The sequence below is a fragment of the Natator depressus genome, chromosome 16, assembly GCF_965152275.1.
Source record: "Natator depressus isolate rNatDep1 chromosome 16, rNatDep2.hap1, whole genome shotgun sequence".
Taxonomy (NCBI): Eukaryota; Metazoa; Chordata; order Testudines; family Cheloniidae; genus Natator; species Natator depressus.
Window position 1 is genome coordinate 25,452,924 of NC_134249.1, and position 27,063 is coordinate 25,479,986.

Here is a 27,063-nt window from a genome sequence, read left to right on the forward strand (position 1 = left end):
TGCGTGCAGATGTGGTTACCCCAAAACCCCCAAAATCTCAAAAAAGATATATTGGAATTGGAAAAGGTTCAGAAAAGGGCAACAAAAATTATTAGGGGGATGGAATGGCTTCCGTATGAGGAGAGATTAAAGAGGCTAGGACTTTTCAGCTTGGAAAAGGGGCAACTAAGGGGGAATATGATAGAGGTCTAAAAAATCATGACCGGTGTGGAGAAAGTAGATAAGGAAGTGTTATTTACTCCTCATAACACAAGAACTAGGGGTCACCAAATGAAATTAACAGGCAGCAGGTTTAAAACAAACAAAAGGAAGTCTTTCTTCACACAATGCACAGTCAACCTGTGGAACCCTTTGCCAGAGGATGTTGTGAAGGCCAAGACTATAACAGGGCTCCAAAAAGAACTAGGTAAGTTCGTGGAGAATAGGTCCATCAATGGCTGTTAGCCAGGATGGGCAGGGATGGTGTCCCTAGGCTCTGTTTGCCAGAAGCTGGGAATGGGCGACAGGGGATGGATCACTGGGCGATTCCTGTTCTGTCCATTCCCTCTGGGGCAGACAGGACACTGGGCTGGATGGACCTTTGGTCTGACCCAGTGTGGCTGTTCTTATGTTCCCAGTAACTCCTCACACTGAACTGACTGCACTGCAGCCAGATGTACAAGCTACCAGGCCTGGATCTGTGCACGCAAAGACTTGCACAGGCCCAGGGCTGGCTCTATCTTTTTTGTGGGGGAAGGGAACATGAAAACGCCGAGGGAGGAGTGCCGCCCTGAGAACGGCTGCCGTGCCGCCGAGGGAGGCGTGCTGCCCCCAGAATGGCCGCAGGGCCGCCGAGGGAGGAGTGCCGCCCCGAGAACGGCCGCAGTGCCCCCCCTTCTGATCTGCCGACCCAGGCACCAGCTTCCTGATCTGATGCCTAGAGCCAGCCCTGCACAGGCCACTTTCCCATGAAGTATTGGGTGGGCCAGGCGGTCTCCGTCTGACGCATCTTTCTTACTGCTCGTTGGACAGGGAGCCCAGCAGTGTCACAGCATTATCCACCTCTGGGGTAAAGACTGGAGTGAAATTGCATAACACATTGTGTCTGAGTCTCATCCTGGCTCGATCCTTCTTGGAGGAAAACTTCCTTCCCACATAGCTCTTAGGGAGACAAGAGTAGCTGCCCCAATCAGCAAGGGAGTGACTATAAAATGGAATTTGCAGCATGAGGGAGAAAGGCAGATTTAGAGTATTCTGAGACCTAGAAGGCAGGGGGAGTGGACCCATCGAAAGCAGAAGACTCATAACCTCAGGATTACTTAATTAGGGCAAAACTAAAATGCTGTTAAATGTTACTGTTGAAGTAACAGGAGATCCAATCCTGACTCTCTGCATTGGTTCTCCCAAAACATTTGCCTCTTGAGGGGTGCCTGGGGGGAAATGCTGGGCCACCCCCAGGAAGTGGCCCTACATTGTGTTTCCCATTGGACAGCTGTTCTGCGCCCTGGTGCAGGGGGGAAGCTCACACTGTACCTGCTCTGGAGCGAAACAAAAGATGTCATGCTCCGAGCTGTTGACATGCGCCTTTCACCAGCACGGGAAGAATTAGAACAGGAAAAAAACCAGGTGCACTGTGCTTGTCAGCAGAGCACAGAATGCGGCATGTGTTCAGAGCTGTGTCAGGTGGAATCGAAGCAGCCCTGAGACAGAGCGAGCATAAACATATTCACATAACAACTGAGATTTGGACAAGTGGACAAACGCTCAAGGACAGGAATGTCACAGCTCACTGGGTCTGGCTCCAAACCCCATCTGCATCAGACACTGGCAGTGAGCCTGGAACACAAACTGCTCTGTGTCTCAGGCCTGAAGAAACAGCCGGCCGCAGCCCATGTCAGAGCTGACCTGTTGCTCCCCTCCCAAAGGGCTGGGCGGAGGTGTTCTCGGTGCCAGCAGCTGCTGGGGACCCCAAGGAGAAGCGGTCCCTGCCACAGCCAGCTGGGTCTGTGTAGGGTCAGTTTTCTCTTACAGAAGGAGCTGCTGGTCTGTGTCTCAGGGGGGATGGCCTAGGGCAAAGGTGGCTGCCCCCCTAAAGGGGAGACTTGGGTGGCCAAGACTTTCCAAACTGACTTGTGAATTTGGAGGCCCAACCTGAGACCCTGAGAAGGGGCTGATTCCCAGACAGTGCTGAGCGCCACCTCAGAGAATCAGGCCCCTGCCAGGGGTCACGAGCTGGACGCCAACCTCGCTTTGGGAAATCTTGGCCGGGACCTTTCACTCCCCAGATCAGCATGGGCCGGGAGCTGTGAGGGGAGCACACCTGGCCCCTGGGCTGGGGGCCTCTCACCTCACTCAGCACCAGAGCCTGCGTCCTCCCAGGGGGTCAAAAAGCAGCACGCACAGGCGTAGCCCAAAGCGGGACGAGCAGGGGCAGCGGGAGGGGAATGAGCTGCTGTCAATGCTCAGCATAGGCTGGGGTTGTGTCCCCAGAGGGGCAGCTCCTGCTGGGCCCTTCCCATGGGCTGGCAGGGGAAACACGGCGCAGAGGGGCCTCTGTGTCACTCACCCAGGCCAACGGGCACCAGCGAACATGCTACTCTCACACCCAGCCAGTGAGGGCTGGTGGAAAAACTGTCTCCGATTCTGCAGCCCTAGGAGGAGGCCACACATGTGGGCAAGGAAAAGCTGGTTTCAGTCAAATGATCCCCCTCATTAGTCTTCTGGAAACCAAAGATAAGCTGGTGAAGGGGCCAGCTGCTCCTGTGGAGGGGAAGGGGGGTTTCTGTCGCAAATTTGTCAGTGACAGAAGGAATCTCACCTCAGGAGCTCTTCAAGGTATGGCTCAGTTTACAGAAGAGCTTTCTCAACCCCTACTAGTCACAGTTGGGGACTGGCCTTAAAACCCCCACAAACGCTTATACAAGAGCCTCAGGCTATGTCCTGCCCCACCCAGATGTGGTACGCAGCGTTTGGCAGGGGGTGCGGTAAGGGGCAGGAGTTCCTCCCCAGCTGCAGAAAGGCAGAAGCACCCTCCTCCTGCAGCTCGGAGGCTGCCATTCCCCTTCCCACAGGGAGCCTTCCTCCCCCTTTCCCTCCTGCCAGACCTGGCCTACGTGACTCCCCCCTCTCACGGTGAGTCAGGCTCATATGGTTAGAATGAACCTACCGAAGGGCCAGGACCAGTCTGTAAGCGTCCAGACGGTGGAGGCAGTTGCTGCTGGCTGGACTATCACACACGCATTGGACGTTTCACACACGGAACTCCTACATGTGCGAGGCGTGAATGTGCTTTCCTCACACACTTTTTAAAATGAGGGCTTCAGCAGCTGAGCTGCAAAGGTGAGAGCAAATCTGGCTTCCAGCCCTGTAGACTATGAACCCTGAGTGAACAGCTGAAAAACTGCAGACACATGGGCATCTTAAATCAAAACTGCTGACACCTACCTCGTTTGCTAACCTATCACAGAACCGTCAGGCTGGAAGGGGACCTCAAGACCAAGACCAGATCACCAAGTCCAGCTCCCTGTGCTGTGGCAGGACCCAATAAACCTAGATGGTCCCTGACAAGTGTTTGTCCAGCCTGTTCTTAAAAACCTCCAACAAGGGGGATTCCACAACCGCCCTTGGAAGCCTGTTCTAAAGCTGAACTCCCCCTAGAGTTAGAGAGTTTTACCTAATATCGAACCTAATCTTCCTTGCTGCAGATTAAGCCCATTACTTCTTGTCCTACCTTCAGTGGACATGGAAAACAGCTGATCACAGTCCTTTGTAACAGCCTTTAACATAGCTGAAGACTGTCATCAAGCCCCCCTCACTTTTCTGAAGACTAAAAAGGCCCAGTTTTTTAAACCTTTCCTCACAGGTCAGGTTTTCTCAACCTTTGTTCGTGTTTGTTGCTCTCCTCTGGACTCTCTCCAGTTTGTCCCCAGCATTCCTACAGTGTGGTGCCCAGAACTGGACACTGTACTCCACGTGAGGCCTCACAAGTGCTATGCCGAGTGGGACAATTTCCTCCTGTGCCTTACATATGATACTCCTGTTAATACACCCCAGAGTAATATCAGCCTTTTTCACATTTGCATCACATGGTTACTCATATTCAGTGTGTGATCCACTCTAACCCCCAGACCCTTTTCAGAAGGAATACCTAGTAATACCCGGTATTGCCCATTTGGTAGCTGTACATTTGATTTTTCCTTCCTAAGTGAAGTACTTTGCACTTGTCTTTACTGAATTTCATTTTGTTGAATTCAGACCAATTCTCTAATTTATGGGAAGGTCCTCTTGAATTCTGATCCTCTCCTCCAAAGTGCTAGCAACCCCTCTTAGCTTGGTGTCATCCGTAAACTCTTCACTCCACTATCCATGTCATTAATGAAAATATTGCATAGTAATGGACCCAGAACTGATGCCTGAGGGACCCTACCAGCTATGCCCTCCCAGTCTGACAGCGAGCCATTGATAACTACTCTTTGAGTGCGGTCTGTCAACCAGTTGTGCACCGACCTTATAGTCATTCCATCTAGGCCACATTTCCCTAGTTTGCTTATGAGAATGTGCTATGGGATTGTATCAAAAGCCTTCTTAAAAACAAGATATATCACATCTAAAGCTCCCCCCATCCACTAGGCCAGTAACCCTCTCCAAGAAGGAAATTCGGTTGATTTGGCATGATTTGTTCTTGACAAATCCATGCTGGCTATTCCTTGTGACCCTATTATCCTCCAGGTGCTTGTGAATTGATTGTTGAATCATTTGTTCCAGTATCTTCCCAGGTATCGAAGTTAAGCTGACTGTCCGATAACTCCCTCTTTGTTTCACTTTATAAAGATAGGTACTATATTCACCCTTCTCTGGTCTTCTGGGCCCTCATCCATCCTCCAGGAGTTCTCAAAGATAATTGCTAACAATTCTGAGGTAGCTTCAGCTAGTTCCTTAAGTACCCTAGGGTGAATTTCATCGGACTCTGCAGACGTGAATACATCTGATGTATCTAAATATTCTTTAACCTGTTCTTTCCCTGTTTTTGGCTTGTGCTCCTTCTCCCTAGTTAATATTAATTGTGTGGAGTAACTGGTCACCATTAACCTTTTCAATGTAAACTGAAGAAAAGAGGGCATTAAACACCTCAGTTTTCTTGATGTCATCAGTTATTAGCTCTATTTCCCTGCTAAGTGGTGGACCTATACACTCCTTTGTCTTTCTCTTGCTTCGGATGTATTTAAAGAATCTTTTTATTGTCTTTTTTGTGCTTTGCTAGGTGTAACTCATTTTGTGCCTTAGCCATTCTGATTTTGTCCCTACATGCTTGTGCTGTTCTTTTGTTCTCCTCCTTAGCAATGTTTCCATGTTTCCGAGACCATGACCCAAGGTTCCCCTGCATCAGCAGATGGCACCAGGAACAGCCCGCAGCTGTGCTGAGCCCTGGTAGATAAGAGAGCTGCTATTAACAGCCCCAGAGGACAGATGGAATTCTGTGCGCTGGTCCTGGCAGGGGAATATAGGGGAGAATAACGATCAGATATGTTCTTGTGAGATGTGGGTATTCACACCTTGATTTATGGCTGGATCTGCTTAGGGATTTCAAAGAATGTTAACATTTTGCTAAAAGCATCACAGGACAAGAGCTCTGTGAAAGCTCAAAAACTGGTCTCTCTCACTAACAGAAGTTGGTCGAATGAAAGATATTACCTCCCCCACCTTGTCACACTTTAAAGAAGACATTGTCAGGTTAGGGTCAAGACATACAGTGTGGGGCTACACATTATCTAGTGGCCATATTGATATTTTACAAAACTCTTAACCATTTTCAAAAACATATCTCTGGGAAAATATTTTTGTTGGCTTTTAAACATTCCTCCTGCTGTGTCTGCAACCCAAATGCTTCAGCATTTTGCTAGTGCCCGAGAAGCGATAAATGAAACTCACTAGAAGTCAACAATGTGACTTGTCTAATGTCTATTGTCATGAAGTGCCAAAATTAAACAAACGGCTTTAATAGTGTTGTAGATATTAAAAATTATTTTTGCTTGAACAGTTTAAAGAGTTATCAGCAACACACAGCTAAAGACACCCGAGTTTCGAAATGATTTGATTTTTAACCTGATACTGTCCCTTTAAGTTGTCTGTCTTCCTGCCGTTATTCCAAATGAACTGCATGCAGAAGAACAAATTTGAAAATGGGGAGTGTCTGTGAACATGGTCATTGTTTATGCAAAATAAATGGCTGCTGCTAATGTCTGACATTATGATACATCTTAACTCAATCGTCTTTCAGTGACATTCCATTTCCCATATAAATTCTTCTCACCGACATTAAACGATGAGATGCCAGCAGCACCTCGAATGAGTCCAATTTCCTAAACACTGTTTTACTGACAACAAACCAGTTGCAAAATTTCACATATGTAGTCACAGATTAAATAATAGTTAACAGTATTATGCTTTGAAAGCTTTGTTTCCAAGTAGCAAAGAGATGCTCCATATTATTCTTTATTTGTAAATAGTTCTTGTTATATCATATATTCATCTGGAAAATAATTGCAAACAGCCATGGAAATAGCGGATTTCTCTGTTAAAATGATAGCCAGAGCCCCGGCCGCTGACATATAGTAACATGATTCACTTGGACAGTTACTGACTGCACATCCAATTCATTTCTTCTCTAGAGCACCAAGTTATTATCTGAAATGCACAAGGTGTCTGGGGGTAACATATGATCAGCCAGGGACGCTTTTGACGGCTTGAAGAGCAATCAATAAAAATTGTCTTCAGCAGTTTTGTAGAGTATGGAAGTTGGTGGTGAAATGAAGTGATGGAGATTAAGTAGTGGAAGTCAATGCCCTGGTGCTATGAACCCTGTTTTTTAATTAAAGATCCAAAGCGGCCTTTTATTTGAATAGGATATTTTTTCCACCAAATCCTGTAGTAATGGAAAACTTCCCTTTACTCTGTGAGTGTGTGTGTGTGTGTTGTGTGTGCGCGTGCGCACCATATGAGGTAACTGCTACCTTCTCTGTCTCTCCAGAGCGCTTTGTGCACCCGCAGCCAGTGGGGAATTTACATTATCTGGTGGCACAGACGTTCCTGCAGCTCTGGAGCAGCCTTATCTCCAATTTCCATTTGGCTTTTAGGATGATGCTTTGCTATTGAGGACAGTCTTGGTTGCTCACTCTTCGGAAACGTGATTTGAGAACAAACTTGAAAACAGTATCACCCCAATTAAAGGCTCTGCTACCAAATGCATTAGCTATCTGTGCCCCTTAGTCACTGATATTACTCCTTCCACTACAAAAAAGGCCTTGCAAGCTGCTGGTCCTATTTGAGAATCATTTACTTTGGGTCCCTTATTTATGGATCTGGATCTGCTCCCACCCGGATTAATGGGAGTTTTGTACTTAACATCAATAGTGCAGGATTGGGATCTCTATTCACCTCTCAAAATTGCATTTGTTTTCTGGTGAGGCCCATGGTGCAATGTCTGCTGGCTCCTTGTGTAAACAATTGTTTGTTTACTTGGCATGGCAGCAGGAATCTGCCTCAGTGGAAGGGCTGTGGAGGGGTAAACGGAGACTCCTGCCCCCTGCCATAAAGCCAGAAACAATCCGGATGTGCCTGTTTCCTTTGAAATCCATTTAGTATTTTAACAGGTCTTAGTCGAGGAAAACTGCCTATTTTTAATGCACTCTGTTAATTTTCTTTCATTAAACATAGAACAAAACTACAGGGCTTTCACAGTGACAGACTAATAAACACCTAAGGACTTATTTACAAAGAAATAGCTATCTTTGCTAAATAGGTTTTATGGAAAAACAGCAATGCTCCCTGCTGGGGTTTATACTGGACCTTGTGTATGTGCAGAGCGCCCTCTGCTCCTTGCTACTTGTGTATCAGTTAGGGAAGTCCAAAAAGGCTTCGAGAATGGTCCTGATGCCCCAAGGTCAGATGATTACATGCTGTAAAGCAATAGCTTTCCTCCTGTGGCTGGAGGGTCTGAGCCCAGGTTTAGTATTTGGATGGCTACAGACTGCATCTATCAGGTTAGCATAATGAAGCTGTATTTCTCAAATGGCAATGCCTAGCAGTCTCCACAAGACCTGTTACTGGAAAGGATCCCATCACTCCAAGGCGCAAACTGGCATCATCCGAAACAGGCTGACAGGTCCCCAGCCCAGTGTTCAGGGCAGTGTAAGCGCTTGCTAGCTCCAGCACTTGCAGTTATCAGGGGTAGGAACCAACCCCAAAACACCATCTGTCTTTGACTCCTTTGGCCGTGGCTGTCAGGGACAAACAGCCAATTCCAGCCTACTGGTGCCTATTGTCCATTTCCAGGGGCACTTAACAATAAATTATCTTGTCACTGTCACTGTGAACGAGAATCCAGGGCGCACGCCTGAGACAGGCCAGCAGGCTCTCTCGTCTCCGCAGTGACTGCGTATACCCAGCATTTGGGCTCTGCCTAGTGGCCAAATCGTTCTGTGCTCTAGAGGCGATCTCAGCCTGGATCGTGCTGCACTGCACCGATGCTGTGTTGTTCTCCCCAGGCTGTTTACCAGGCCCACGTCCACCACATGATTTCAGGGAATTCACGGTCTCATTTGCATCTCTGAGGAACCGTGTCGCTGGGCCCTGACTTTGCCCCAACACAGAGGTTTGTGGATAATGTGAAAAGTAAAAACTAAAGAGGAGAAAAGATAAATTATGTTTTAAGTCCAGATAGCTCAGCAGCTGACGGATGCAAACACAGGGGTTTGCTGACAGCTTAATTCAGGGCATGCCATAGGAGGGAACAAAGTCTCCCATCCTTAAAAGGGAGATGTCGGTGCTCAGAATCAGACTGGCTCGATTTTCAGTTCGGGCAGGGGGAGATGGCTCAGATAAAATGCCGCTGACCTGAGCCTTGGCTAAAATTCATCCTAGAGTTGGCTGGAAATAGGGCTTCACTTTTGTGAAAATTCTTGCGAAAATGTCCACCTTTTTTTTCACCAAAATTTCAAATTTGGAAAATTTTCAGCCAAATGGTTGAAAAATGGGAGAATTTGTCCAAAGTTTCATCTTCTTGATGTAGAAATTCAAAAATTTGATGAAAATGTCACCAGGAAATAGAATTTAGGAAAATCGCACCCTGAGCAGGCACTCGGAGCTCTTCTGCAGCCTGAGCAAGTCAGTGGACTGGTCCCCACCGTGTTCCTGCATTTCCCAGTGTGTGCCAGAAGAAAAATAACCCAATGCACAGAAGCACGCTCCTCTCACCGGGTGGGACTTGCCCCAACGTGGCCAGAACAGGCAGAGCCACATGATTTCCAGACCCAGTTATAGTCCAAAAAGGCCGGGGTAAACTTGGGATTGGAGCAGCCAATCTGTTGGCTACTTATTGAGTCAATGGAGCCTCTGACTATTTTGAGGCTGCCTCCTCCGTCTCTGCAATAATGTGCCCATAAATCCACTCAGCGGGACAAAGCAGCAAGCCCGCCACAGACCCACCAGCCTCACAGAAACAACCAAACAAAGTGGACAAGGTGGAGCTTTCACCGCCCTAGCCAGGAGCACAAGTGTGAAATATCATCTGGGCCACTTGCCCTCAGCAGCATCACACACCCAGCTCCAGGGCAGTGACTGAAAGTCACCTGGGCCACTGCAGCCAGAATAGGTGACACCACAGAAAGAGACAGGAAAGCAGAAAAGAGGAAGGCCTGGGAAATAACTGGTAGGAATCTTTCACCCAGTAAATGATGCTGCCTCGATTTGATCAGGAGAGATGGCTGCTTGCAAGCTTTCTGGGTTCACATACACAGCAACAATGCAGGTGAGGCACGGGTCTGGGGTGGTGGAATGAGACCTTGGAGCTGCTCCCTACTGATCGAAGCATGTGCCTGACTCTTTAGGACTCCTTTTCAGAGTGAATCACAAGACTCTGGCAAGCAGGCGGCTTTTCAATGCAACATTAACCTCACATTTCACATGCTTACTGTGATCCACAAGTACAGTTTGACTGCACAGGCTTGAACTCTACCACTTGGTTTAATAAGAAATGTATAAAAATCATAAAAATGGAAACTCATGGATATTATTTGTCAAGTGTGTGCCTAGCATCTCCCTGTTATTTCACATATCGTTCTAGTGGGAACATAAGTAAAACACATTAGCAGTAATTTAAAGTTGCTATGTGCAGTGATTATTTATATCCTTACATAAAACCGTAGTCTCTCTGTGCAGCACACCAGCCTTGATAAACTGTGTATGTTAAATCACAATCTCCGAATATGTGGACAGAATCTCCAGGCGAATATTGTATGTTTTTTAATATATAGAGAGAGATAGATCCACTCTTTGTAAGTGACTTGTTTGCTTCAAGTGTATCGCTAAATCACACTATACATATAAATAATATATAAGGGAGACTCATATCCTTAATATTATTCTCATGTCTTATTAAACTAATATTTCAAAAAACTTTTATTTTTCCTTTAGTTGCAGGTCAACGCTAAAGTTAAAGAAAGAAATTACAAACCAGCCCTGACACCTCACAGAAGAATGTGAGAGTTCCCTATAAAGCACTGGCATGAATGATTATTCTAATTGCCTGAAGATGCCTTCTGAGAGATGGAATAATTAAGCGGTGAGGTGATTGAGACCTTCGGCACCTTTGTCTGTGTCGCCCCTCCCCCCAATCCACAAGGAGGAAAAGGGCCATTTTCTGAAAGTGCATTTTATTTTTCACTTCATCACCAGGAACATTTTATTTGATTTCTTGCCATGAAAATCTTTCACTGCATCCGGGTGATTTCTTACAGCCCTTTGTGCACAGCTTTCCATGGGAGAGGGAGAGCCAGAGTCAGCTCCTCAGCCTCCGCTGAGGCTTAAAGTTGTGGGCAAAGAAAAAGTAACTAATGGAAAGGTGAAGGGCCTGCTAATGTGTTTAGGAAAGCATGCGTGTACTGTCACCAGACTCTGTGTGTGCGTTCGTGCAACTGTCAGTCAGACTCACCATTTTCAAAATGAAAAATTCTAGTTGTCCAGTTCAAATTGAATTTTTATTTTGAAATTTAAGCTAATTTATGGTTTAAAAAAGAATTAAAATGGTCAAAATCAAAATGAAATGTTTCAAAATTATTTACACTAAATGTTGCAATTGATCAAAATCAATTTTTTTTCAGATTTTTGGTTTGGAACAAGTTTGAGATTTTGACTTTTTGTCCCTATTTGGGATGGTAACATTTTTGTCAGCTGGAAAAGCTGTTTCCTGGCCATCTCCAGTCATGACGTCATCAAGGAGACTCTGAAACAGTAATGATCTAGAGCAAAGCTTTCAAATATGGGGCTCGAAAGCCAGGCACCTAGCCCCATACTTAGGTAATGAAATAAGTGGCCTGATTTTCCAAGGTGCTGAGCACCTGTAGCTCCCACTGGATTGATATTAGGGGTCTCAATCTGGGGTTAGGTGCGCAACATTAAGTTCCTGTGACTAAAAAGGCAAGAAAAGTAAATTGGAAACTGCCTAATGCCACCAGACTAGGACATTTTCCATCATTTTCCAGGGGGAGGTGTCCCAAGCCCTTTCCAGGTGCTGAGGAGACCTCATGGCCATGCAGGGGGGAAACACTGCCCGTAGCATTTGGATTGGCAAAGCTTTGGCTCTCCTGCAGGTGATGCTTGGAGTCAGTAAGCCACAGTGCTCGCCAGCAGGCAAAACTTGAGGCTTGTGCTCACTGCGCTGTCCTAGTCATTCCACTTCCCCAGCTCTAGGGAGTGGGAGCCTTCTCCCTCCAGCTCTCGCAGCCAGGCTGGGATAACATGGGTCGTGTAGCAAGACCGAGACAAGAACAGACGGGACACCGCACTCACGAGTACCATTGCCAGGGGAGCTCAGGGCCTCGTTTTCCTGGACAGCCCTGGGAAGGAATATGACAGAGCCTCTCGCACGTGCTCTCCCTCCAGCGTTTTGGTCATGTTTGGACTAAGGTGCAAGCTGTTACTCGCATACCCCAGTGACGGGCGGTCTCTGCTCAGCAGGCAGATTGTTGGAAATACCAGCTCGGAGGCTTGTCAGCGAGCTGTGTGGGCAGTGCTATGGGTGGAGGGCTCCATTTTGAGACTGGATTAGCAAGGGGTGCAGCCAGTCAAGGATGAGCTGAGTGGCCGGGCTAAGAGGGCAGGGCAGGGCTAGCAGACGTGCTGCAGACAGTGCAGCGCTGCAGGGACCATGTGGGGAGGGACACGAGCTGTGGAATATCAGGGCGAGCGCCGCACGCAGACCCAAGTACATATGTAGGGCTCTGGGAGTCAGGGCTGGAAAAGCAGGTGCTGTTGTGGTCAGGTGGAGGGGCTACCTCTGGAGGTATTTCAGCTCTGGATTGATGTGTGCTGACAGAACTGTGTGGGAAAAGCATCCCTGCACCTGCTGACACTGCCGGCTCCTCGAGCCAAGGCCAGACATGGTACTATCAGAAGCAATACAGTTCACAGATACGCAGAGAAATAACAAGTACCGAAGGGGCTGCTGTCATTACTAGAGAGCATTCTGGTCCAGGGGCAATTGGGCATAGCTGTGCCAGCCAAACGGGACCACAAACAAAAACATCTGCAGGATGCAGAAAGTAACTTCTTGGCTAGCACCGTCACCTGGGGACCAGCCTACCGGTGATCAGCTGCATCCTACTCAGAAGAAGCCGCACACTTCACTCAGGAGAGAATGCAAGAGGCATCCAGAGGAACAGGCGTAATTCTGCCAGTCAAACCCGGGGTAAACACAATGCATCAACATTTACTGAGAATTAAAATCCCAAACATCTGCTGGAGCAGTAAGTGGCTCAGTGGCTAATGTAGCCAACAGGGGACCCCACAGCTTCTCAGCTCTGTCTGCCATGCTAAGGTGTGCCCTGGCTGTCAGTGCGTCAGCTCTAGAGGACACTCTTGACCTTCAAGTGATGCTGTCAGGCCCAGTGTTGAAGTTTTGAGTAAAAGAGGTATCACGAACTTGAGCGTTAACATGTTTCCTTTGTTTTATTTTTACCTGATGTGAAAGCAGGTTTTTTTCTTTAAACTTTTCTCTGCACTTTCTGCAACTCAGAAATTGTGGGCTGGTGCTACTGTACACGATCCAGAAAGTGAAAGTTCCCCCCAAAAGGTTATAGGCAAAAGTGACTGGTCTGTTCTCATCCTACAAGATCCTCAATGACTGAACATCACTTAACTCACTTCACTTGTGTATGGGTTTCAGACTCTGATATTATTTGTTAGTAACACAGGTAAGGACGGTATTTTTTTAAAATATCGGATTTTTGATCCAGTAGTGTCCCTGTTATAGAAACTTTGCAGGAGATTTGTTTTCCTGTGTATGTTCCATGTAGTGGAGCTACAGCAATCGGGTGAATAAGATGGTGTTTGATGAAACTTCAGCATCGTTTCGCTGTTGCTTTTTTGCATGTCTTTTTCTAATACGGTATTGGAAAGCAGACGTGGGGGGTGGCACAGTCCCCTTAAATATTGTCTCTTTTGCAGAGACAGGATGGGGTTACGGTTATGACACTGTCCTAGGATGCAAGAGACATGAGTCCAATTCCTGGCTTTGCCACAGACTCCCTCTCTGACCCTAAACCAGTCCCGTAATTTCTCAGCTCCTCCTCTTTACACTGGGGCTGATGACCTTTTCTGTGGCCGCCTTGTCTGGTTAGATTGTAAGCAGACCTGGTTAGAAATGTGCTGGTGCAACATTTTTCCATCAGAAAATGCCAGTTTATCAAAGCAAAATATTTTGCAGAAATGTGTCAACTTTGACAAAAAATTGCTTAGAAAATTGAAAAAATACATTTCGATAAGGTCCAAGTGTCCTGCTTTGACCTTTTCACAATGCAACATTCCAATTTTCCATTTCGAAATGACAGCTTATTGCAATTATGTTACATTTTATATTATAAAATAAAAAGTTAAAATTGGAATGAAATGTTTTGGTTTTGTTGAAACAAAACATGTTGATCGACCTGAGATGATTTTTTCCCAGAATTTTATTTCATGGGAAATTTGAAATGTGTTGGGTTTGTTTGGTTGGGAACTGCAGAAATTTCAAAATGGCAAAACTCCCCACAAAAGAAGAAATCCAGGTTCCACACAGCCGTTCAGGGCAGGTCTGCTTTTATTCTGCATTTGCTCAGTGCTGAGCACAATGGGCCCCAATCTCAGCTGGGCCCTATATCTCCCTCTGTAAAACAAGTAATAAAAATCATACTATTGTTGTGGCATTCCCCTGAGTTGTAATTCATTAAGAGAGAATACAAGCTTCACACTGCCCTGTAATAGCAGGTGAGGAGGTAGGAGTTTCCAGAAGACCCAGATGCAAATCGAGGGTAGTGCTTGGAGCTGAGCTGTCTGCAGCTTGTCAGACTGATGCTGCTGCAGGGCCGATTGTCATTTGCATAACCTTTTAAAATGGGGTTTGTTTACTACGGTCCCCCTTGCTATAATTGCAGGGTGTAAGATGCCTTCTCCAGAAATGGACACATTAACTGCCGTGCATTCCTGACACAACAGTGCGGCCCTGGGTAAGTGTCTGGCTCAGGAGTGATCGCGCTGCACAGAGAAAGCTGCACAAGAAAAGAAAATATGTGGTATAGATGTATAGCTGTAGATGTATGTGTAGTTATAGTGATTCAAAGATGTAACATCTTCAGTTACTGGCATTGCCATTATCAGATAATACCTGAAATCACTTCATTAGACACTAATATCCTAACTTTTGTGAATTATTCAAGTGATCTGACCCAACAAAGTGGGCATTATTGTGAGATAATTGCCTGCACCTGGCAGTTCAGTTTCTTGCGGCAAAGATAAGGGTGTCTAATGTACCGACAAGGTCAATTATTCGATAATCCTTATTCCTGAGGCTCTTTCTGCTGTTAGTGATTGTTCCAATTAAAAATCTGTAACAATTAGGGGGATCTTCAAGCTTCTCAATTAAATGTAAAAAGTTTTTATACTTAATGGGGCAAACATGAATCTGACTTCCTGGGACTGATGATGGCATTAACCCCTTCAGTGCTGCCCTGCTGTGTATGGTCAGTGGGACAGATTGCATATACCCCATCTGGGTTAGCGGGCCCACATCCATAGTGCCCTGAAAGTGGTGGCACCCCATTAACAAAATATGACACCCATTTTGCACAGCCCATCAACTTGTAAATTCACAAGGCAAAATCCACTCTCGTGGGTTGGTTTTGATAGCTTTGCTCCCAAGGAATCACTCCAGACTGTTAACTCTTTGACTGCAGTTAGGACTCATGCCCTAACATTCTGTAATATCTATATCTGTCTGTCTGTATTATCTATGTAGTGCAAATCACCCCAGGACCGATGAACCACAAATTCCTGGCTCTGAGGATGTATGGGACTAAATGCCCATCCTGTATCTACAAAGACCAATACGCATTTGATAATAAACTTTTGTACTCCACTTGGGCTTCCTGGGCCTCGTAATGGAGTGGCCACCTCTCCCAGCAGTGACGCGGTCAGGGACACCAGGTAATAGGAGGGCAGTGGCAGAGCTAAATCATTAACAAACACAAAAATCTCACCTGCTGGCTTTAGTACTAATTTATTGTTCATAACAAGATCATCAGAGTTTCAAATACAAATGAAAGACTTAACTGGGGACTCACTATTAAAGCAGGAGTGAAACCTGCTAATTGCTAGGATTCATCAGTTGCATTGCAACAGCACCCAGGACCCCAGTCATACCCTATTGTGCTGGGTACTGTACAAACAGGTCTGGCTCTCAACTCCTCATGGCTGGTGTCACAGCTGAGGTCACCTTTTAGCAAGGAGACCTTGTGATGCTGTTGGGATGATAGAGGTTGGGGTGCAAGGAACATGAAATCTCCCACATGGAGAAAAAGAGACACATGGGAAGCTTCACATGGGAAAAGAGCCGATGAAGTGAGCTGTAGCTCACGAAAGCTTATGCTCAAATAAATTTGTTAGTCTCTAAGGTGCCACAGGTACTCCTTTTCTTTTTAAGAAGGAAGGAAGAAGATCTGGGTGTGTGGGGCACAGAGAGGCAGGAAGTCTGGGAGCCTTTATCCAAGAGGGCTAGGAGCAAAGAGAAGGGCTAATTCCTTGGAGCAGAGAGAGGCCATGTGCGAGTGTGTGTGAGAGAGAGAGGTGGGGGTGTCTCCCTGTATCTCTGCGTGGCATTGCAGCAATTCCATTGAGATGTCGGAAATGAGAGCAGCTTCCATACAAATGGCTCTTTTAGATGATGACAGCACGGTCCCCTGGCTGGCATCTGTGTGGACTGAAGGTCTGTTCTCCTGGTGTTCTGTGAGGTGTCCCACCCAGAAATCTCTGTGCATGGCGAGCTAAGGACACAGCCTGAGGCCTGTGCTTCCTCAAGTCTTCCTTTGCAGAGCAAGGTGCAAACAGTTCATGTAAAGAGAGAACTCTGGGCCGGATGCTCAGTGGGTGTAAATCAGCATCACTCCACTGGCATCAAGCGAGGGCCTGGCCCTCTGTACCTGTGCTGAGGCGACAAGCTCATCTGCTCGGCATTCCCCATGCAGACACCACAGCGGATGCAGCTCTCTGAGGATCTTGCTTGTTTTCTCCATTCTCTAATACAATAGTCTATTTTTAATGTCTCCCCAGATCTAGCAGGAGAGGAACTGCAGCTTTAAAGCTCTTAATACCTTCTCTTTGTGGGGCTTTGGTTGCTGCTGTGATAGCGGGGAGTGCTGGATTCCTAGGGTGCTGGCTCTCTCTCCTGCTAGCACAGGGCTGCTGTCGGAGCAGTGACAGGAGAACAATACTGTATGTAAATAACTTCCAAGTGGAGTTCCTCATTATTAATGCAGACAGTTCTGAAGGCGAAAGCAAACAGCATTTGGCAGCAAGAACTTTTAATGAGAATGCCATTAAGGAATTCAGTCTGCAAGCCACAAAAAGCTTCCTCGCACACTCGCCTGGCTTCTCTGCCTCTCGGTTTCTTTCCTGTCCACTAAACGTAAAAATGTCATTTGTTTTTATAACCCCAGAATCCGGGCTCTCACTCTCTCCTTTTATTAACCAATTTATTAGCAGGACAAGAGCAGCCAGCTGGAGTTGGAGGGCAGTGGCTTATGACCCTTTTTTTGCAATCGCCCTAATTATTTATTGCTATCAGACAGCAGCGTTTCTATAAATTAAACCCTCTCTTAGCAAAGCTGCCCCATGGGTTTAAATCAATCAAGTGAATCTCACATAATACACAATTATTAATAATCAATCGTTTGAGATCATGCTGCATAATATTTCCTCTTAGTCCAGAATGGGCTCAAACAGCAGGGCACAAGTGAGACTGTACATTCTGGCCCCGTCACAAGAAAGCCAGGGATCCTGCATTGTTGGTATGTACAGAAATTGAGGGATGTTGCTACTGGGAGCCGAGAAAGCACAAGTTGTTGTGGACTTAGAAATGTTGGTGAGACCCTCAGACTGAGTTAAATTCTTCAGAGGAGAGCCGGGCAGGAAATGGAATTTCAGTTCCATGGAAAATTCTGACATTTCAAAAGTTGTTTGCATTCCCCATCATAACAAAATGTCAACATTTGCCCCAGAATGGAAATTCCAACCACAATTCTGATTTGGAAACATTTTCTTTTGATAATTTTGGAACATTACAATATAATAAGAAATCTTAAATATAGATGATATAAAATATAATATGTATAAATACAACATATTAAAATAAATATTTAACATTTTAATATAGCATAAAAGTTTAAACAAAATGGATCAAAATGATAAAGTCAAAACAAAATATTTTTACCTTATTGAAATGAAACATTTTGACATTGAAACATAACAAGAGAGTCAAAACAATGTATTTCTACTTTCTCCTGGTGACATTTTCATGGAAATCTTCACCTTTCTGTGAAATGTTTCTATTCTGATGAACTTGTTGTGTCAAAAATCTTCCAGCCAGCTCTACTGAAGGCATTGTGTGTACATTTGCGCAGGCCAACAAACATAGCTCCACCGAAGTCACTGCAGATGCACCGATTCCCATGAGCTGGGACTGGCCTATGATGTTATTTAATCAGAGTTGTTATTTGCCATGTACACAGAGTGATTTTTATCTGCAGTGATTTTCTGTTGGAAATGTGACACAGGCAGGCAGGATTCAGTGCAGGGGGAGAGAGGGGAGTTCCTGTAGGTGACATTAGAGGACATAGAGAACTAGGGAAGTCCTATGCAAATTCAAGGAAGGAATCCCTTTTTCACAATCATAAAAGGAAAACCCTGTTCTAAGGTGCTCCCCCCACCCTTCTCTCAGCTGGGAACAGAAATGTGTGTGTGTTCTTCCCTTTCCTCCTTTGCTTCACTCAGATTTTATTCCTTACGTAATAAAAGGTTAATGGCCTTTCGGAATCGTTATTGGTTGGGGTGCAGCTCAGCCACTGGTGATACAGAACTCTTCATCTGTGCAGGTATGAGCCACTTAAATCTGCAATCCTGTCTCAGTGTTGCTATTTGCCACTGATTGTGCTGTCCCTGGGTGAGGGCATGGATGGATTTTGACTCCCAGATATTACACTCTGCAAGGATTGCTTTCTGTCTCTCCATTCGAAGGCCTGCCATGCTTGTTCCTGCCAGCATCCTCTCTTGCACTCATCCAGTTTATTATTTAGAAAGGTTCAGATGCAAAGTACTTTCAATCAATAATGCAAATTAGCTCTGGACCATGAAGAGTTGTTAGTGCAGGTGGAAACGTGCGTGTTCCCACCTTGGCAGGATGGTTCTATGATTCTATGATTTTGCACCACATGCTACTTCTTCACCTCTCCGGTGGTGCCTGTACAGAAAATCTCCATCCCTTCAAAAAACCTACCAGGACATAATGTTTTCACAGGACTAATGAAAGTGACCTAATGTTTAATTATTATCAATCACCATCATAGCACCAGGGGCCCAAGTCATGGATCAGGATCCCACCAGGCCAGGTGCTGCACAAAGAGCAGTCATCTGTTTTCTTTGCACTTGTCCTGGGGAAGGGGTCTCCCTACAGTGGATCCAAATTGTCTGAATTACAATTTAGTTTGTTCAGAAATGTTCTTTATTTCTCAAGCAAACTTTTCCTTGATTTTTTTCACGTTTTATCTACATCTTTTGAGCTATTTTAATGGCATGTTCTATTGCCCATTTTCACTCCTCATTTTTTGCTTTCAATTTTTCAAATCAGATTTTTTAAAAAAAATATTAAAATGTTTTTTAAATCCTACTCTGGGACTAAGCTGATAAAATGATTCATTACAAGAACATTTTTATTTCGAAAGCAGAAAATGAGAAATAAAAAATGATAAAAACAACCATTTTGATTAAAAATGTATTTAAAAATTTTCACACAAAAATGCAGCAAAAATGAGTGTAAAATGTTGGGTGTTTTCCACCATTAATTTTCCTTTCTGACTGGCTCTGATTCTCCCCCGGCCCAGCTAGGTCCCCCTTTGCAAAGCCAGGAGCTGGGAGCAGAAAAGCAGCTCTGGGCACTGATAAAAATGTGAAATGACCAAGTCTTTGTGAAAGGCACAAGAGTTTTATGAAAACGCTGGGGCTGACCTGGCCTATTGCTGTGGACCAAGGACACCGCGGTGCTCTGGAAGCGTCTCTGGCTCTAAAAGCCAGGGCAGAATCCAGGCCAGAGTATTCCAGGGCAATTCCATCCCTCAGCCAGTGCCACCGCACTATGGCGCCCAGAGGCCTTGAGTAAGGGCTAGGACAGCAGCACCCAGTGGATCTGCTCCAGTCCCATTGTGATTGCCATGTGTCCTGTGGTCAGATTCCCATGCTGAATTAAGGGTTTCCTGAAGCAGCTCCCTAGTACCACCCAGCCGTAAGTGCAGGGCCTGCTCCTTGATCATGTCTCTCTCCAGCTTATCTCTGGTGCATGTCACGGGCACAAGCTGAGCTACCCAAACTGCCACTGAGACACTGGCCTGACACCGTGAAATGCAAAGGCCAATAGAAATTAGACCTGATTAGTCACTGGAGCAAAGGAGACAATCCTCCTCCAGGGGGGAGTTCGGTGTCAGGAGCCCTGTCATTGCCAGGCAATTTGCACTGAGCAGTCACCAGGCCACCAGACTTGGGATCAGTGTAGCTGCTCCCAGTTCAACTCCAAAGTAGATCTGGTTCCTTGTTCTTTCCCAAAAGCCTCCAAGTACAGAAACTCCCCTGGAACCTCCTCCCTGGGACTCCTTCTCCAACCCAAATTGTGCGTCCTGGGCCTTCGCTCCCCCCCTGCCCAGCACAAAGCCCTAAGGAGGGACCCAGCGGATGCAGGCCGTCCGTGGGGAGTGGAAGCTGATGTGGGACCTTTTCTTGAACCGGGGTAAAGTCTTCTGTAACCTCCCTTTCCAGAGTCACCAGTTCTGATGGCCCTCATTCCCAGCAATAGCCAGGAGACAACACTCGGGTTTGTGCAGAACAGATAAACTTGGCCCTGAAGTGTGTGATGTATCCTGCAACAAGGGGCAGTGTCCAGGGTGGCCACCCCCTTTAAGTGAAGCCGGTGCAATACCCTGTGCTAGAACAGCTGCTTGCAGTTTGGCTCGCTAATGGGGGGGAGCACCTGGGGCTATAAAGAGCCAGGCCCTCAGTCAGGAAACCTCAGTGAGGAGCTGGAGCTGGGTCTGGTTCCCTGGGAAGGAAGCAGTAGGTACCTGCTGGGAAAGGGGTGAGACGGCCCTCGGTGCTGCTGATGCTCAGTTCAAAGAGCACAGCGAACGCTGCAGGAGGCCCTGAAGCAGGAAGGACCGTGAGGGGCCCCGGGGAGAGTCCTGGGGAGCTGCAGGCCAGGGGGGCTGAGGAACTGTTTGTGTGTTTGCCTACTGGGGTAAATAAAAACTGCCTTGAAAGAGACTCGGCGTGGCCATGAGTCCTGTGTGGCTGGCCCAGCCAGCCCCCGAGAGGCAGAGGAGGAGTCCAGGCTGTAATGACCGCTGGGCGCTGGCCCCAGACCGTGCCGTGCGAGGCCCACTTGCCATTGGGCACACAGCGTCGTCCCAGCTGCAGCTCGCCGACTCCGCCCCCGCTGGCCTCTGAGCTGCGCACCCTGCACGGCCGAGCTGGCCAAGCACCCGCCTCCCTCCTCAGCCCGGGGCTGATGTCAGACGCGGCTCCCGAGCGCTGCCCTGCGAGCCCAGCGCAGTCCTCTCTGGCCCAGCCGGCAGGAGCCGCGCTGAGCCAGGAGTCTCCCCACACCGCTGAATGGGCCGGATTAAAGTGGCCGCAGCTGGAAATAATGTTTTACAAACGCACAGTCACAGCATGGGCCTGATCCTGCTGCAGCCAACATCCCGTGCAGTCAGCGTACGAAACAGTGAGCACATGACTTACAGGTGTCTTTAGTTTCCCTTCAAAGTATGCACAGCCCTTCCAGAGTCCCTGGGGGAGCTGACGCCACTGCTGGAGCCTAAGAACTGGAGAAGAAACCCTCCCTCTTCGGGGCCCTGGGAGGAAGGAACACTTGCTTTTGACTGTGAGTTCCTCCTGCTCTGAGCACCTAAGGCCAGCAAACAGCGTGGCATGCCTCTGGAGGGCCGCAAGGCCTGGGGCTAGCCGACCCTGATCCCTGACGAGGCACGCCTGGCTTGGAACAAGAATGGCTGGGGCGCTTACTTGCTTCTGCAGGAAAGATCCTACTACCAGGGGGTTGGAAGCCAGAGCCAGAAACCTGAGGCTCCCACCGGGCAGGGCCTCTCAAAGCAGGAAAGGGTGAACTGGAGACGGCTGGCAGTGAGCAGGCTCCAGCCGAAAGAGCCGTGATGTGGGATTTCCCTATGCTGACTGTGGCGAGGGAAAGCCCGGGGGTGTCCCGAGAAAAGGTAAAACCCAGGGACTGGGGTTTGGGACTTTGAGTTCTGTTATGGAGCTTTGTTTAAGTGAATGAACAGGGGTTCCTGAGAAGGGGTGGGGGGGGGGAATGGACAGGAAAAGCCTGTGTGGAGTTTAAGAAACATCTTAATGGGGAAAGTGAGGCAGGCTGTCTGCAAAGTGACACCAGGCCACAAGGGGGCACCAGGAGGCAGCTGACCTCACTACACCCATCCTGCCAACTACTGTATGAAGTGACAATTAACAGCAATTGTAAGATGGGCCTTAATGGAAAGAAGAAACCATCCTCAGTCCATTCATCGCTCTGCAACTCAGCTTCCATTTTGTGAGACGCCAGCCCTCTACAAATGGCACCATTTACATTTCAGTCCCTCGCTTTTCTTACTGACTTTGGCAGCTGTTTAACATGTAAATGTGAGATCTTTGTCAGCTGGTTACAGGTGGAAAGTTAGAGACTCTTGCCTAAAAAACACTCCGAACCCAAGTATCCAAAACCAGTGGCCGTTGCTGAAGAATCAGCATCTAGTGAAGCAGCCGAGAGAAAGAGCAAAGCACTGGTGACTGGGCTGAGTGAATAATGGGGTTTTTTGGTGCCAGCTGAAAACAAATTGTTTCAGGCTGACCCAACATGGTCTGTTCCAGTTAGTGAAGTTCTGGGGTGTTTTTATACTGTTTGTGTTCGTTTGCTTGTTTAAATAGATCTAGGTAAATTTCAGAATGAAACATCATTTCCAAATGACAAGTCAAAATGTTTCCTTTTGAAAAGTCCAAATAAACCATATTTATTTAAAAACAAACATTTTCAGCTAAAACTATTTGCCAAATTCAACCCAAATCCATAAATAATCTAAGTCAAACTGAAACTGCATTTCTGGTGAACAAACTATTTGTCTAAAAAATTCTGCCCAGCTCTCCGAGTGCCCGGGCCTGCCAGGTTACTTAACACATGTGTCCATTAAGATATTAGGGATTTCTGGGTTCTGTGGATGATTCCTCTCAGGGTAACTCCCATTACCATGGGTGAGTCAAGAGGAGAATTGCCCCTTGAGAGGGGAGGGGTGTCTGATTTTCTGAGACCTAGAGCCTTGTCACTTCCCCAGGCCAGGGACAGGATCCCCTGGCCTGGTGTTTGGCCTCGTTTGCACATTCGGTAAAAGAGACAGAGTCAGATGATATCGCAGGGCCTAGACTGAGAGAGGGCTGGTTTGGAGGAGGGAAGAATCTGCTCCCTCTCTCCGAGCATGGGGGTGACTGGGGTTTTCTGCACGGTGTTGGCCCACGCAAGACTGAGGCTAGAGCTGAGCAAAAAGCAAAAGCCAGATTAATTCAATTCTCCACTAGAAAACATCAGCAAAATGTGTCACTTGAATGACCCCCCGTATGCGCTGCCTAGCCCATTACTGCCCAGCTCACCACCTATGGGCAGAGCGGGAGACTCACATTATCACAGATAACCTTTGGGACCCCTTGCTGCCTTGTGGCTCCATGACTGAGCTCAGGGTCCTGCATGTCTCCCCAGTGATGGGGGCACCCTGGTTCAGCAAGATACTGACGCTCTTTCGGCCTGGGCTTAGTCCCATTGATTTGGGCAGCAGTGCCCCGTGCTGAAGATCCTGGCGCTGGCTCAGGGACGAGTCACTTTCCTGGGCCAGAGTTTGCCCATCAGCCAAATGGGATGGCAGTGCCCGGCTGGGGGCAGCGTGGCTGGGTTTGTAAACCTGTACGTAGCCGCAGGATGGTGACTAGGTGTGTGTGTGAGCCGGGCAGGGGACGCTGGTACACGCAGTGCTGGCCTTGGCCCAGAGCCTCAGGGATGGGTGGGAAGAGAAACAAATTGCGGGGAAATGTGACTGCTGCTGGCAGGGTTTGTTTGCTTCGTTACTGAACAGCACTGAACCTGCTAGCCTCTGCATGGGCCTTCGCTGGCTTCGAGAGCACCACCATGTGGTGAACACGCGATCTGATTTCATAAGCTACCCGGCAGCCTGTGCAGTAGGAAGCCTTGTGCTCAAAAGAGAAAAGGGGCCAGGGTTATTGTGATGTTATCCACCATCTGATTACCGCTTCCTGCTCAAGAGTCTGCAACAGCCCAGCTAGACACAGGGCTGGCTGCAGCTGTGTGACCTCACTGAGGTCCGGGGGAGTTTTGCCCCTGTTAAGAGTTCTGCATCAGCCCCTCTGTGCTCATCAGCGAAGATGCCCTTGACATTGTGAAGTACCTGGTGGTGCTTTCTGACGGCAGCATCACTTGTGGCAATCCACCATCGTGACCCTCTTTGTCACAACCACAGCAGACCGTCTCCCCTTCCACCGCGGAGAATGGCCAAGGTGTTCCAAAGTGACAAGGGACTGGGAGGCCCTAGCTTCAGACACCTTTACAGGGGCCTGATTCTCAGACATTGCTGCCCTCCCCACTCTGAAACGCAGCCCTCCCACGGTGTCTCTCACTCTGTCGCCAGCCGAGGGGCTCAAAGATCCTGAGTCAGGCCCAAGAACCATGAAATCTAGCTTAGAAATCTCGAGATTGTTAAAAGCGGAGAACTGTTGGGTACTTCCTCTTTGATTTCTGGTCTCTAGGCCGTCAGTGGGCCCTGGACTCACGTGGTCCTGGGGGCCTAGACATGGTTTGCTTTGGGATTTTTTTTTTATCAGTGCTGCGATTCTCTTAACCAATTGACCCAGGAGCCCGGGGTCACTAAACGAAACACTAAATATCCCCAGACTTGGAATAAAATCATGAGCTAAACTCTGAAAGTTGAGGCCACCCAAAACAGAGGCACCGCAAGCCATTAGTCACTTGCCCGCTGAGAAGTAAGGCCACTGCATTTATTTCCACATGGGCCACATGGACCCCTGGGAACTCTCTGCCTGATGTCCGCCAGGCTCCTGGAGCGACTGAGATGAGTTTTATTTCAGGCAGCTTTTCTCTTTGTTGTTTTGCAGCAGAAGATGGGAGGGCTCTGGGTTTGAACACTTCAAACCATTGAGCTAAGGTAATGGGCCATTTGTCCCTGTGAATACAAAGGCGCCATTCCCCGTGGTCAGTAGGGGCTGGTGCCAGGAGCTCACTGCGGAAATCCCACAGCAGCAGGTTGCTGAAGAATAACAGTTTGAAGCACTGCATGATTTCCGCCCCCCATCGCCCCGACTCCAGAAATGATTTGCGGAGTCTGTTCAAGGATGTCTTCAAAAGTCACAAATATTACCATAAATATTATACAAAACCTAGAAAAGGAGCCTCTAAAGCCGTGTTGCAAGCGTTGTTCTCTTTAGCAAGACGGGCTCCCAGATTACTGCTTGGGAACAGCTCTGTATTCAAAGAGCAGTCATAAAAAAACAACTTTTTCTTGTTAAAAATAATTATATCTTGTCAAGGATGATGGCACCTGCAAAATATCTGTTAATCAAAATGGTATGATACTTAAAGTGCAGAGCGGGAAGCTGCGGTGGGTGGCGTTTTTTGCAAACCCCTTTAGAAGTGGAACAAACCGTTGCACAGCAGTTTGTGTCCCTCCTCTGGAGGGGGTGGATGTTTCACTAACCCATCTTCCCTTTCCCAGCACTTCTGTCCTCAGCCAGCGCTGCCCATAATAACGGAACCTTCCTGACCGCCCTCTTCATGCCTCGAGAACCCCTTTGCCTGTGACATTTCATGGCCTTGGCTGCACTGCCACAAAAACTGCCTGTTGCCAAAACTAGATGTCAGCAGTGGGTGCCCTTGGACCAGCGCTTCATGCAGATTGGAGGCAAGTGTAAACCAAGACCAAGCGTGTCCAGCACCCTTCCGGCAAGGTGGTTAAACGCCCGTCTCTGCCTACTGTAGCTAGTGCCCCAGTAACCAAACAGGTGTCTCCTGCAGCCTAGCACGGCATCAGGGCAGGCTCCGGACATGAGAGAACCCCGATGTGGCACTCAGTCCTTCCCCTTCCACCGCCGCTGCGCAGGACCAGCTGCTGGAAGGCTGGCACTTGGGAACAGCTGGGCGCAGCACTCAAGGAGTCCGAGTGGGTGTCGCACCCTGAACCCCAGTGGCATCTCGCAGCCAGGCGCTCGGAGGAGGAGCTGAAGGATTAGGTCTGGGATCTGAGTATGAGCAAATAAAATGCCAAAGGGAAGAGGGCAGCTGCTGGGCTCATGTGCACCCAGTGAGAGCAAATGTCTGATGCCCTGAGTGGGCAGCAGCTGATTATCAGGGATGCAGCCCAGGCTGTCCTTGCAATGGAACAATGAGCCATGGCATGCCCGGGGCGCACCTTGGCACCTCTCCTCTCAGGTCCTATCTACGCTTGCACAGCTGTGCCACTCCGCTGCTGGATGCCAATCTGAGGAGAAGCCAGCAATGCCACTGAACAACTGCCAGACCCCAGCTGTGCCCCTTTCTCCTGCGCACTCAACTCTTCAACAGCTGGGGCTGAGAGAGTTCCCGGGTCTAATGAGGATGGCAGAGAACTTGCACCACCTGGGCTGGCCTTTTCCTCAGCTGGGGGTGGGGTCAGCAGGGCTCTGGCTCTGACGCTCTGCTGGTTAGCAAGAACCACAGGGTACCCGCTCATCTAGTGAGCTCTTCTGGCCGCAGATGTCTCTCTCTGGGAACCCTGAGACCTGCTGGCTAGGGGCAAGCACAGGATGCAAGGCTGGTTTTCGGGTGCAGGCGCATGTCACTGCCGCTGCGCTCTCCCTCAGGACAGGCCCCAGGGCCAGGTACTTGACTCCTGGCAGGGCGTGAAGGGGCCTGTGGGAGGGGGCAGAGAGTCCCACGTTGGCACCAACACCGTGAGGTCAGTAGCAGCATGGCAGGGCTGGTCGCCCATGTACCATGCTGAATCCCTCCCAAAACCAGAGTCAGGCCAGGGGTCCCCACAGCAGGGAGGGCTGCCCTGGGTGCTTCCAGCCTCTGTGTGCTCACAAGGAGGCCAAATCCTGCAGGCCTCCATCCAGCAGGCTCCCCTGACACCATACGGCGCACCTGGGAGCTTTACGCGGTGAAGGTCGCACAGCTTGGCCCTGCCTATGCCGAAGGTGAGCTCTGCAGAGCAGGAGCCGAGCCCTCATTTCTTGGACACTGTCAGTAAGAACGGCCTCGCTCAGTCAGACCAATGGTCCATCTAGCCCAGTAGCCTGTCTTCCGACAGTGCCAGGTGCCCCAGAGGGAATGAACCGAGCAGGGCAATTTATCGAGTGATCCAGCCCCTGTCATCCAGTCCCAGCTTCTGGCAGTTGGAG